We start from the raw sequence: 14,166 nt of genomic DNA on the forward strand, positions 1-14,166 counted from the left end.
AAAAATACCCTAATGATAGCTGATGAGCTAAAATAAAAATCACACACAAAAATATCTCATAATGTTTTAAGAAAGTTTTCAAGTTTGGGTCGCATTCAAAGCCATTCTGGGTGAGTTGCATAAACTTGGTCTAGAGCCATTACTGATGCTACAATTGAACTGCGCTTAGGGGAACAATAGTGTGTTTCCCACTATACAGTTGCATCCACTTCACCCTCAATTTGAAAGTAGAAGTGAAACAATGTGGTATTAACTGGCACTGTTTGTATGTCTAGTTCTCTATTAACCATTCATTTATTTTATTTTGTTTTATTTTATTTTTTTTGAGAGACCAGTTCTCGCTTTATTGCCCAGGCTGGACTTGAACTCCCAGGCTCAAGTGATCCTCCTAAGTAACTAGAACCATAGGCATGTATCATTGCCCAGCTTCATTTAATTTTTAGCAGCTTTATTGTAGTATAATTGACACACACCAGCCTGGGTAACATAGTGAGACCCCCATCTCTCTCTCTCTCTCTTTTTTTTTTTTTTTGAGATGGAGTTTTGCTCTTGTTGCCCAGGCTGGAGTGCAATGGCGCAATCTCGGCTCACCACAACCTCCGCCTCCCAGGTTCAAGTGATTCTCCTGCCTCAGCCTCCCGAGTAGCTGGGATTACAGGCACCCGCTACCACGCCCGGCTAATTTTGTATTTTAAGTACAGATGGGGTTTCTCCATGTTGGTCAGGCTAGTCTCGAACTCGTGACCTCAGGTGATCCACCCGCCTCAGCCTCCCAAAGTGCTGGGATTACAGGCGTGAGCCACTGCGCCCGGCCGAGACCCCCATCTCTAAATTAGCCAGGTGTGATGGTGCATGGCTGTAGTCCCAGCTACTCAGGAGGCTGAGGGAGGATCACTTGAGCCCAGGAGTTTGAGGCTGCAATAAGCTGTGATTGTGCCACTGCACTCCAGCCTGGGTGACAGTAAGACCCTGTCTTAAAAATAATACTATAATAATAATACTAACTGACATAAAAAGAATGGCACATTTTAAAAGGGTACTGTATTAATAATTTTACATTGCTGATGTAACAAATTATCACAAACAGTGGTTTAAAACAGTACAAATTTATTATCTTACAGTTCTATAGGATTAGAGAAGTTCAACACGGATCTTATTGGGTTCAAATCAAGGTGTCAGCAGGGCTGCATTTCTATGCTGAGGCTCTGAGGCAGAATATATTTCTTGCTTTTTCTTGCTCTTAGAGGTTGCCCACATTCCTCGGCTCATAGCCCCTTCCTCCATCTTAAAAGTCAGCAATGTTGCATCTCTCTGACCCTTCCTTTTTTTTTTTTTTTTTTTGAGACAGGGTCTCACTGTTGCCCTGGCTGGAATGCAGTAGCACAATCACAGCTCACTGCAGCCTTGACCTCCTGGGCTCAAGCAATCCTCCCACCTCAACTTCCTGAGTAGCTGGGACTACAGGTGTGTGCCACCATGCCCAGCTAATTTTTGTATTTTTTGTAGAAATGGGGCTTCACCATGTTGCCCAGACTGGTCTCAAACTTCTGAGCTCAAGTGATCCACTAGCCTCAGCCTCCCAAAGTGATGGGGTTATAGGCATGAGTCACCACAAATGGCTTTCAACTCTGTTTTTGAAGCCTTTCAACTAATTGAATCAGACCCACTAAGATTGGATAATCTTTCTTACTGAAAGTCGACTGATTGTGGAATTTACAGCTACAAAAGACTGTCACAGCAACACCTAGATTAATTTGGCTGAATAACTGGCACTATAGCCTAGCTAAATTGACACTTCAAAAGGACGATCACAGGTACAATTTGATAAGTTTTGACATACAGGCATGCACTGCATGACAACATTTCAGTCAAAGACAGGCCACATATAAGATGGTGGTCTGGACGGGTGTGATGGCCCATGCCTGTGATCCCAGCACTTTGGGAGGCCGAGGCGGATGATTTACCTGAGGTCAGGAATTCGAGACCAGCCTGGCCAACATGGTGAAACTCCATCTCCACTAAAAATACAAAAAAATTAGACAGGCATGGTGGCACATACCTGTAATCCCAGCTACTCCAGAGGTTGAGGCAGGAGAATCACTTGAATGCAGGAGGCGGAGGTTGGAGTGAGCCAAGATTGCACCACTGCACTGTAGCCTGGGTGACAGAGTGAGACTCTGTCTCAAAAAAAAAAAAAAAAAAAAAACCACACACATACACACACAAAAGATGGTTGGGTGTGGTGGCTCATGCCTGTAATCCCAGCACTATGGGAGGCCGAGGCCGGTGGGTCACCTGAGGTCAGGAGTTCAAGACCAGCCTCGCCAATATGGCGAAACCCCGTCTCTACTAAAAATGCAAAAATTAGCCGGGCATGATAGCGGGCACCTATAATCCCAGCTACTTCAGAGGCTGAGGCATGAGAATCATTTGAACCTGGGAGGGGGAGGTTGCAGCGAGCTGAGATCATGCCACTTCACTTAAGCCTGAGCAAAAGAGCAAAGGTCCGTCTCAAAAAAAAAAAAAAAAAAAAGATGGTGGTTTGTCCCATGAGGTTATAAAGGAGTTGAAAAATTCCTATCACCTAGTGATGTCATAGTCATTGCAATGTTGTAGCACAATGTCTTACTCATGTGTTTGTGTGATGCTGGTGTAAACAAACCTACTTATAAAAGTAGCATGCCTGGCGCTATGGCTCATTCCTGTAATTCCAGCACTTTGAGAGACCGAGGCAGGAGAATGGCTCGAGTCTAGGAGTTTGAGACCAGCCTGGGCAACACAGGGAGACCCCATCTCTACAAAAACAAAACAAAAAAAAATTAGCTTGGCCTGTTGGCACATGCTGTAGTCCCAGCTACTCAGGAAGCTGAGGTGGGAGGATCCCTTGACCCCAAGGGTTCGAGGCTGCAGTGAGCTATGATTGCGCCACTGCTTTCCCGCCTGGGCAACAGAGTAAGACCCTGTCTCTTAAAAAAAGAAAAAAAAAAAAAGGTATAAAAAGTAAAAAAAAAAAAAAAAAAAGTTATAGTAAGGTAAGGTTAACTTATTACTGAAGAGAGAAAAATAAATAAATAAATCTAGTGTAGCCTAAGTGTACAGTGTTTATAAAGTCTACAGTAGTGTCCTAGGTCTTCACACTCACTCATTGACTCACCCAGAGCAACTTCCAGTCCTGCAAGCCCCATTCCTGACACATGCCCTACAGAAGTGTGCAATTTTAAAATCTTTTTTACTGTGTTTTTGTGTACCTCTCCTATGTTAAAATATGTCTAGATACACAAATACCATTGTGTTAAAATTTCCTATAGTATTCAGTAAGTAACATGCTGCATAGGTTTCTGGCCTAGGAGGACTAGGCTATACCATATAGTCTAGGTATGTGATAGGCTATACCATCTAGGTTTGTGTAAGTACATTCTTTTTTTTTTTTTTTTTTTGAGACAGAGTCTTGCTCTGTCGCCCAGGCTGAGTGCAGTGGCGCAATCTCAGCTCACTGCAGCCTCTGTCCCCCAGGTTCCAGCGATTCTCCTGCCTCAGCCTCCTGGGTAGCTGGAATTACAGGCACTCGCCACCACACCTGGCTAATTTTTGTATTTTTAGTAGAGACGGATTTCGCCATATTGGCCAGGCTGGTCTCAAACTCCTGATCTCAGATAATCTGCCCGCCCTGGCCTCCTAAAGTGCTGGGATTACAGGTGTAAGCCACCACACCCGGCCTGTGTAAGTACATTCTATGATGTTCCCACAATGAGGAAATCATCTGACAATGCATTTCTCAGAATGTACCTCCGTCCTTAAGCAATGCATGACTGCGTGTGTGTGTGTGTGTGTGTGTGTGTGTGTATTCCATCTCCCCCAGTAGTTTTCTCTTGCCCCTTAATAATTCTTTGCTTCAGCTGAGTCTGGCCAAGATGGCGAAACCCCTTCTCTACTAAAAATACAAAAAGTAGCCAGGTGTGGTGGCAGGCGCCTGTAATCCGAGCTACTTGGGAGGCTGAGGCAGGGGAATCACTTGAACCCAGGAGGCGGAGGTTGCAGTGTGCCAAGATTGCACCATTGCACTCCAGCCTGGGCAACAAGAGTGAAACTCTACCTCAAAAAATAAATAAATAAATAAATAATAATAACAATTCCTTGCTTCTGCTCCTCCCACTCCACATCCTCAAATAGCCACTAATCTGTTTCCTGTCACTATAGATTAGTTTGCATTTCTAGAGTTTTATATAAATGGAATCATGCACTTTTTTTGTCTGACTTCTTTCACTCAGCATATTTTAAGATTAATCCATGTTGTTGCATATAATAGTAGTTCATTCCTTTTATGCCATATTATCCATTTACCTACTAAAAGATATTTGAGTTGATTCCTTTTTTTTTTTTTTTTTTGGCTATTACAAGTAAAGCTGCTATGAACATTCATGTACAAGTCTTTGTGTGGACATATGCTTTAATTTCTCTTGAGCAAATATCAAGAAGTAGAATGCCTGTGTCACAAAGTAAGTGTATGTTTAACTTTTTAAGAAATTGCCAAACTGTTTTCCAATGTGGCTGTACCATTTTACATTTATACCAGCAATGCTTGAGGGTTTCATTTCATCCATATCCTCACCAACACTTAGTATGGTCAGGCTTTCAAATTTTAATTTGACCTAATAGGTAGGTCACCTCATGATTTAAAAACCTATGGACAATCCTTGCTTGAAGGTTTGCAAAATGCTTGCAAAAAGCTTACAAAATGCTGATATTATATTTCTAACATTATTTCTATATTGATTACCTGGCATTCTTTGATAAAATAGAGCCTTATCTTATCCACTGACATGATATAGTTACCCTAAATATATTTCCCACTGGAAAGGAAGGTAAAATGTCTAATTCTTTCTTTTTTAATTACCAGTTTTCAAAATAAAGAGTTGTTTTAATCTTCACACACCTTTTTGATTCAGGTGGGTCATTCTTTTTCTCTCTCTCTTTTTTTTTTTTTTTTTTTTGAGACAATCTTGCTCTGTTACCCAGGCTGGAATACAGTGGTGTGTGATCTTGGTTCACTGTAACCTCGACCTCCTGGGTTCAGGCAATTCTCATGCCTCAGCCACCCAAGTAGCTGGGATTACAGGCGTGCCCCACCATGTCCAGCTAATTTTTTGTATTTTTAGTAGAGATGGGGTTTTGCCATGTTGGCCAGGATGGTCTCGAACTCCCGGCCTCAAGTGATCTACCCGCCTCGGCCTCCCAAAGTGCTGGGATTACAGGCTTGAGCCACTGTGTGTGGCCCTTATTTTTTATTTTTTTATTTTTATTCTTTTTTTAAAACAGAGTCTCGCTCTATCACAAAGGCTGCAGTGCAATGGCACAATCTTGGCTCACTGTAGCCTTGACCTCCTGGGCTCAAACAGTCCTCTCACTGAGACCAGCACACCCGGCTAATTTTAGTCTTATTTGTAGAGACGCGATTTCACCACATTGCCCAGGTTGGTCTCAACTCCTGAGCTCAAGCAATTTACCTGCCTTGGCCTCCCAAAGTGTTGAGATTACAGGCATCAGCCCAGCTTTAGGTCATTCTTGTTTTCTCCTTTTGCATACAAAATATATGACAATGAGACTCAAAAGAGTTTAAAGAAGTTGCTCGGCCAGGCATGGTGGCTCACGCCTGTAATCCCAGTACTTTGGGAGGCCAAGACAGGCAGATCACGAGGTCAGGAGTTTGAGACCAGCCTGGCCAGTATGGTGAAACCCCATCTCTAGTAAAAATATGAAAATTAGCCAGGTGTAGTGGCACGCACCTGTAATCCCAGCTACTAGGGAGACTGAGGCAGGAGAATTGCTTGAACCGGTGAGGCGGAGGTTGCAGTGAGCCAAGATTGCACCACCACACTCCAGCCTGGGTGACAGAGCAAGACTCCTTCTCGAAAAAAAAAACAAAAAAGGAGTTTCTCAAGGTTTTAATCCCAGCCAACAATCAAGAATCCTGATTAGAATTTGCTTCTAAAATAAAAGCTCTCGGTTGGGTGCGGTGGCTCACATCTGTAATCCCAGCCCTTTGGGAGACCAAGGCAGGATCACTTGAGATCAGGAGCTCAAGACTAGCCTGGCCAACATGGTGAAACCTCGTCTCTACTAAAAATACAAAAATTAGCCGGGTGTAGTGGTACACGCCTGTAATCCCAGCTACTCGGGAGGCTGAGACACGAGAATTGCTTGAACCCAGGAGGCGGAGGTTGCAGTGAGCCAAGATCCTGCCACTACGCTCCAGCCTGGGCGACACTGCAAGACTCTGTCTCAAAAAATAATAATAATAATAAAAAATAAAATAAAAGCTCTCAGTTGCCAAGGTATTTTGAAGATTTGTAACTGCATGCCTGTTACTGGACACCTGCTTCCTAGTAACATGGTCAGAGTCTAGTGAGAAACGTCTCACCTCCCTGCCGTGAACTCCCTCATCTCGGCAAGGCCTCTACAGTCCTATGTCTCACAGGCTGTTGTGTTCCCCTTTCCAGCACCTGCTGGTATAAGGCAGAAACTGAACACTGTTACCCAACAGGCCTGACTCATGAAAGCCCTGTTCATTGATTTCTGTTTTTCTTTCAGAAATTAGAATTAATTAGACCTCCTGGGCTCTTTTCCAAGCAAAAATAGAGGTAGAAAGTAGTGGCTGGGCGTGGTGGCTGATGCCTGTAATCCTAGCACTTTGGGAGGCCGAGGCGGGTGGATTGCATGAGCTTAGGAGTTCAAAACCAGCCTGGGCAACACGGTGAAACCCCGTCTCTACTAAAATACAAAAAATTAGCCGGGTGTGGTGGAGTCCGCCTGTAATCCTGGCTACTCGGGAGGCTGAGGCAGAAGAATTGGTAGAACCCAGGAGGCGGAGTTTGCAGTGAGCCGAGATGGTGCCACTACACTCCAGCTTAGGCGACAGAGCAAGACTCCATCTCTAAAAAAAAAAAAAAAAAAAAAAAATTAGCAAGTGGCAGAAAAGCCAGGAATCTGAGAGAGGGACTAGACGGTGGAGTCAGCAAGGGACTCAGAATCTAAGTGGGAGGGAGTTTCTGAGCCTGCCCTGGCTCAGAAGGCTGCCCATGGGGGAAAAAAAAAAAAAAGAAGAAGAAGCTAAAGGGTGGACAGGGTGATGGGATTGCTACCTCTGGAACAGAGGTAGCAATTATTAAAATATTTAAATAGTTGTGTGTTCATTGGTAGACAGCAGCTGCTCTGAGACCTCAAGCCAGCGCTTATCTTTTACCCACCCCCGGCACCCAGTCTCTTCTCTTGCCACCCTCTGATGACTGTTTTGATTAGTTAGGATCCAGGCTGAACTGTGGTTAAATATTTTGAATAACTTCCCTGGGTGTGGACACAAACCAGACTGGAATTCTAACTAGTGTGACCTGGCAACGGTATTCTTTTTTTTTTTCTTTCTGAGATGGAGTCTCCCTCTGTTGCCCAGGCCAGAGTGCAGTGGCGCGATCTCGGCTCACTGCAACCTCCTCCTCCTGGGTTCAAGTGATTCTCCTGCCTCAGCCTCCCAAGTAGTTGGGACTACAGGTGCATGCCACCAAGCTTGGCTTTTTTTTTTGTATTTTCAGTAGAGACGGGGTTTTACCACATTGGCCAAGCTGGTCTCAAACTCCTGACCTCATGATCCACCTGCCTCGGCCTCCCAGAGTGCTGGGATTACAGGTGTGAGCCACCGTGCCCGGCCTGGCAACGGTATTCTAACTTGAACACAGTGTCACCAACCACTGTTTGCGAACATTCAGACAGCCTCAACTCTGTCTACCCTTGGGTCATAGACTTTTAGGTACTGGTGATATCATATGTCTTTCCTACTGTTGTGATCAAAAGTTTGAAAAATCCAGATTAGAGCATTCCAGGTAGAGGGGACTGAATGCAGGGATACACAGCTTGTTTCTGGAGAGGAAATACGAGATGCCTTGGAGGTAGGCGGGGGCCAGGTATGAAGGCCATGAGGCCCATGGTCTGTCGAGAGTGACCAGGAGGCAGTGACCCTCCGATATGGGACACAGAATGGAAAGATAGTGAATTGGAGGTCTGAAGCATGTTGGGGACATGAGAAAGAAGCATGTGTGTTGGATATATGGCTCAGGGGTCAGGGAGAGCCCCCACTCCTCCAAAGATAAAGCAGAGAACAGAGGTCCTGAAAGCAGATGAAGTCCCTCATGGAGAGAGCACACGGGGAGCTGGGAAGGGGCACGGGAGGGAATCCCACGGGCCCCCTGCATTAGCAGGCAGAGGAGGAAGAGCACTCTGGAGGGCACTAAGGAAGAGGAGCCAGAGAGATGGGAACGTGGAAACTGGGAGGGAGAATTAACAGGCTGAGATGCTGTGAGTCCAGTAAGATAAGGACTCAGACATCTGCTGGGCCCCAGACGCAGTATGGGTCTATGGTTAGGTAGCCTGACTGCAGGGGTCTAATCTGGCTCTGGTAATTCTGAGCTCTGTGACCTTTGGCAAGTGTTTTAATCTCTTGTGCCTCAGTTGTTTTCCTCTATAAAACGGAGATAATAACATTTACCTGAGTTTCAAGGATTAAATGAGTGTGTGTGTGTGTGTGTGTGTGTGTGCATGAGTGTGTGCATGTGTAGAGGAGAGAGAGAGAGAAAAAGATAGAGACAGAAAGACAGCCAGAAAGCGAGGGAGATTGAGAGAGAGATGCTCTGAACCAGGTTTAAAAAGTAGTAAATGAGCCAGGCGTGGTGGCTCACACCTGTAATACCAGCACTTTGGGAGGCCGAGGCGGGTGGATCACCTGAGGTCAGGAGTTTGAGACCAGCCTGGCCAACATGGTGAGACTCTGTCTCTATTTAAAATACAAAAAATTAGCCGGGCCAGGTGTTGCACACCTGTAATCCCAGCTACTCAGGAGGCTGAGGCAGGAGAATCTCTTGAACTCAGGAGGCAGATGTTGCAGTGAGCCGAGATTGCACCACTGCACTCCAGCCTGGGGTAACAGAGTGAGACTCCGTCACAAAAAAAAAAAAAAAAAAAAAAGAAAGTAGTAAATGGGCCAGGCACAGCGGCTCATACCTATAATCCCAGCACTTTGGGAGTCCGATGTGGGTGTATCACTTGAGGTCAGGAGTTGGAGACCAGCCTGGCTAACATGGTGAAACCTCAGCTCTACTAAAAATACAAAAATTAGCCACGCATGGTGGCAGGCGCCTGTAAACTCAGCTACTGGGGAGGCTGAGGCAGTAGAATCGCTTGAGCCTGGGAAGTGGAGGTTGCAGTGATCCGAGACTATGCCACTGCACTCCAGCCTGGGGTGACAGAGTGAGACTCCATCTCAAAAAAAAAAAAAAAAAAAGAAAAGAAAAGAAAAAAAAAGTAGTAAATGCTACATACAAGCTTATGCTAAATTATGACAGCTATCACTCGCTGGGCCTGAGTTTTCTTGGCTACAAACTAGATTAGTGTGTAAACTCTAGAAACTCAGGAAAAAAAGAAAGCCATACTGGAGCTAAATAGACAAATATCTTTCAAAACACAGAATTAAGCACACACTAAAGATTGTGACATCTTGACATCTCCACTCTGCCCTCTTCAGTTGCTTCTTGTCGTTGCTTTTGAGGCTAAACTTACTTCCCTGTATTTGTGAGTTCCAGAGTGCAAGCTAGGGTCACCGAAACAAAGGTTTCTCATCTTCCAGCTGCACAAGCAATCCTTTTATTCTAGCCTGGATCCTTTGCCAGACCTCTCTGTAGGTCTGAGAACCAAATAAGGTAACACACACGAGGCAGGCATTGAAGTCCAAGGCACCACTGAGTGGGAAGGGAGGGTGGGGCTGAAATCAAAACGGGGAAGAGTCTTGGAGCTCAGGAACTGTGCTGCCTCAGGGGGCCCAGCATGCGAGGAAGGACGTCTGTCCATGTAACATGGTGTTCCTTAGGGCTCTCTGGAGGAAAGGGGGGGCTGAAAAAGCAAACACACACCCCCCAGAGACACCAAACGCAGGCAATTTCCAAGCGTTGTTGCTTTCTTTTTCTCTCTCTCTTTTTTTTTTCTGAGATAGAGTCCCTCTGTTGCCCAGGCTGGAGTGCTGTGGTGCAATCTCAGCTCACTGCAGCCTCCCTTATGGCTGGGCTCAAGCAATTCTCCTGCGTTAGCCTCCCGAGTAGCTGGGACCACAGGCACGCACCACCACGCCCAGCTATATTTATTTATTTATTTATTTATTTTTGGTAGAGATAGGGTTTTGCCACGTTAGCCAGACTGTTCTCAAACTTCTGAGTTCAAGCAATCCACCCACCTTGGCCTCCCAAAGTGCTAGGATTACAGGTGTGAACCACCGCATGTGGCCCAATCATAGCTGCTTTCTGCTCCTCAAGTGGACACCAGGCTCCAGAGTCTCACCTGGGATTTGAATCCCACCTTCACCCATTTTTTTTTTTTTTGAGACGTAGTTTCGCTCTTGTTCCCCAGGCTGGAGTGCAATGGCACGATCTTGGCTCACCGCAACCTCCGCCTCCCAAGTTCAAGCGATTCTCCTGCCTCAGCCTCTCAAGTAGCTGGGATTACAGGCATGTGCCACCACGCCTGGCTACTTTTGTATTTTTAGTAGAGATGGGGTTTCTCCATGTTTCTCAGGCTGGTCTCGAACTCCCGACCTCAGGTGATCCGCCTGACTCGGCCTCCCAAAGTGCTGGGATTACAGGCGTGAGCCACTGAGCCCGGCCCCCACCTTCATCCTTTATAAACTGTGAGACCTTTGGCAAATTACTTAACTTCTCTGTGTCCTAGTTTTCATTTGTTTCAAGTACTACAATTACATTTTATAAGTCAGGTACACTCCAGGAAAAATGACAGGGTGAAAATTAGTGTGTGTGCATGTGTGTGTCAGGTGGGTGGGGTGTGGTTGCATGTGGAGAAATGTGTTGAGGGGGGCGGCGTGTCAGGAAAGTAGAATTACCCAAATGTGCCCAGAAAACTCCCACACTTCGGTGTTTGTGAGACATTCCCAGATTGGGAGAAATAAGATAATTAACTGACAACAGTTGGAAACTAACTGTGGACCAATTTAAAATGAAAGTTGTAAAGCCAAGCCATTCTTTTAGGTGTTTTGGCTCTCTACTTCTGTAGAAAGAACTTTTATTAATTTTGCACCAAAATGTAATTATAGAAAATTAGGCTGGATGTGGTGGCTCACGCCTGTAATCCCAGCACTTTGAAAGGCTGAGGCAGGGCTGGGCCTGGTGGCTCAAGCCTGTAATCCCAGCACTTTGGGAGGCCAAGGCGGCAGATCACTTGAGGTCAGGAGTTTGAGACCAGCCTGGCCAACATGGCGAAACCCTGTCTCTACTAAAAATACAAAAATTAGCTGGGCATGGTGGTGCCTGTAATCTCAACTACTGGGGAGGCCGAGGCAGGAGAATTGCTTGAACCCAGGAGGCGGAGGTTGCAGTGAGCCAAGATCGCGCCACTGCACTCCAGCCTGGGTGAAGAAGCAAGATTCCATCTCAAAAAAATAAAAAGAAAGGCTGAGGCAGGAGGATTGCTTGAGCCCAGGAGTTCAAGACCACCTTGGGCAATATAGTGAGACCTCATCTTTACAAAAAGTAAAAAAATTAGCTGGGTGTGGTGGTGCATGCCTGTAGTCTCAGCTACTCCGAAGGCTGAGGTGGGAGGATTGCAAGAGCCCAGGAGGTTGAGGCTGCAGTGAGCCGTGATTATGCCACTGCATTCCAGCCTGGGTGACAGAGCAAGATCCTGTCTCCAAAAAGGAAAAAAAGAAAAAAGAAAAACAAAAATTAAACCAAGCAGAAAACAGGAAAAAAAAATTCCTCAGCTGTCTTGTCATCTAGAGCTAAGTGTTAAACTTTCGTACTTTTTTCTGTGTCTATATGTATATACATACAGACATACATATACACATATAAATACTTGCATATTTGGAAAGTTGATCATGCCTGCGTTGTTCTGCAAGCTTTGAGGGGCAATGGTAAGAAGAGCTCTGAATTGCTAGGTGCAGTGGCTCACGACTATAATTCTGGCACTTTGGGAGGCTGAGGCAGGTGGATCACCTGAGGTCAGGAGTTCAAGACCAGCCTGGCCAACATGGTGAAACCCCATCTCTACTAAAAATACAAAAAATTAGCTGGGCATGGTGGCGGGTGCCTGTAATCCCAGCTACTTGGGAAACTGAGGCAGGAGAATCACTTGAACCCAAGAGGTGAAGGTTGCAGTGAGCTGAGATCATGCCATTGCATTCCAGCCTGGGCAACAAGAGCAAAACTCTGTCTCAAAAGAAAAAAAAGAAGAGCTCTGAATCTTCTTAAAACCTACTCAAGGCTGGGTGGGAGTGGTGGCTTACGCCTGTAATCCCAGCACTTTCGGGGGCCAAGGCAGGTGGGGGCCAAGGCAGGTGGATCGCTGAGCTCAGGAGTTCAAGACCAGCCCGGGCAACATGACGAAACCCCGTCTCTACAAAAAATAAAATACACACACACACCCCAAAAATTAGCTGGATGTGGTGGCGCGAGCCAGTGTTCCCAGCTACTTAGGAGGCTAAGGCAGGAAGATGGCTTGAGCCCAGGAGGCAGAGGTTGCAGTAAGCTGAAATTGCACCAGCGCACTCCAGCCTGGGCGACAGAGTGAGACCCTTCTCCTCAAAACAAACAAACAAACAAACAAACAAACAAACAAACCCACTCAATGCCCCCTAGCCTTGCCAGTTTCCTTACATACGTAAATCCTCTTTGCTGATTCAATGTTTTCTAATATTTTGATTCTATAACATACTTTGAGACGACTAAACTTTCCCAGGACACAACATGGTAAATGACAGGAAGTATAACTTGAATAGAATCATAAACTATAATCTGAAATGACCAGCCCTCGTTTGCTGACCCCATCCTTAAAATGTTAAAACAAAAACAAATATCAACAAGAACACTTTGTAAAGCAAGTTATAGGTTTCTGGCTACAGAATAAAGATCTGGGTAAATTTGTAATTTAAATTTTAAAACATGTGACAACCAGCCAGGTGCGGTGGCTCACGCCTGTAATCCCAGCACTTTGGGAGGCCAAGGCGGGCAGATCACGAGGTCAGGAGATGGAGACCATCCTGGCCAACACGGTGAAACCCCCGTCTCTACTAAAAATACAACAAAAAAAAAAATTAGGCGGGCGAGGTGGCGGGTGCCTGTAGTCCCAGCTACTCAGGAGGCTGAGGCAGGAGAATGGCATGAACCAGGAAGGCGGAGTTTGCAATGAGCTGAGATCGCGCCACTGCACTCCAGCCTGGGCGACAGAGCAAGAATCCGTCTCAAAAAAAAAAAAAACCCAAAAAAACCCAAACATGTGACAAGCAATCAGATGCTATCAAGATGTGTTTGGATAGAACGGAAAGAAACAGGGAGCAAAGGTGCAATCACTATGGGTCCTTGCGTCAGTCTCTGTTCTAAAACCAAGACTTAGAGGATTGTGGCAAAGTCTCTGGGGAAGGCTGTGAATAAGAACTTTCATCTACTCATTTTTTTTTTTTTTTTTTTTTTTGTGACGGAGTCTCGCTCTGCCGCCCAGGCTAGAGTGTAGTGGCGCGATCTCCGCTCACTGCAAGCTCCGCCTCCCGGGTTCACGCCATTCTCCTGCCTCGGCCTCCCGAGTAGCTGGGACTACAGACGCCCGCCACCACGCCCAGCTAGTTTTTTTGTATTTTTAGTAGAGACGGGGTTTCACCATATTAGCCAGGATGGTCTCAATCTCCCGACCTCGTGATCCGCCCTCCTCGGCCTTCCAAAGTGCTGGGATTACAGGCATGAGCCACCGCGCCCGGCCCATTTACTCATTTTTAAATGAACTTTAAAAAAAATTGGGCTGGGCGAGTGGCTCACGCCTGTAATCCCGGCACTTTGGGAGGCTGAGGTGGGCAGATCACGGGAGGTAAAGTTCAAGACCAGCCTGGCCAACATGGTGAAACCCCGTCTCTACTAAAAATACAAAAGTTAGCCAGGCATGGTGGCCCTTACCTGTAATCCCAGCTACTCGGGAAGTTGAGGCAGGAGAATCATTTAAACCCCAGCTTATTCGGGAGGCGGAGATTGCTGTGAGCCGAGATTATGCCACCACACTCCAGCCTGGGTGACAGAGTGAGACTCCATCTCAAAAATAAAAATAAAAGTAAAAATACTTATGAAGCAATAAGGGAAA

Source organism: Pan paniscus, chromosome 5 (assembly GCF_029289425.2).
Source record: "Pan paniscus chromosome 5, NHGRI_mPanPan1-v2.0_pri, whole genome shotgun sequence".
In the NCBI taxonomy this organism is placed as follows: Eukaryota; Metazoa; Chordata; class Mammalia; order Primates; family Hominidae; genus Pan; species Pan paniscus.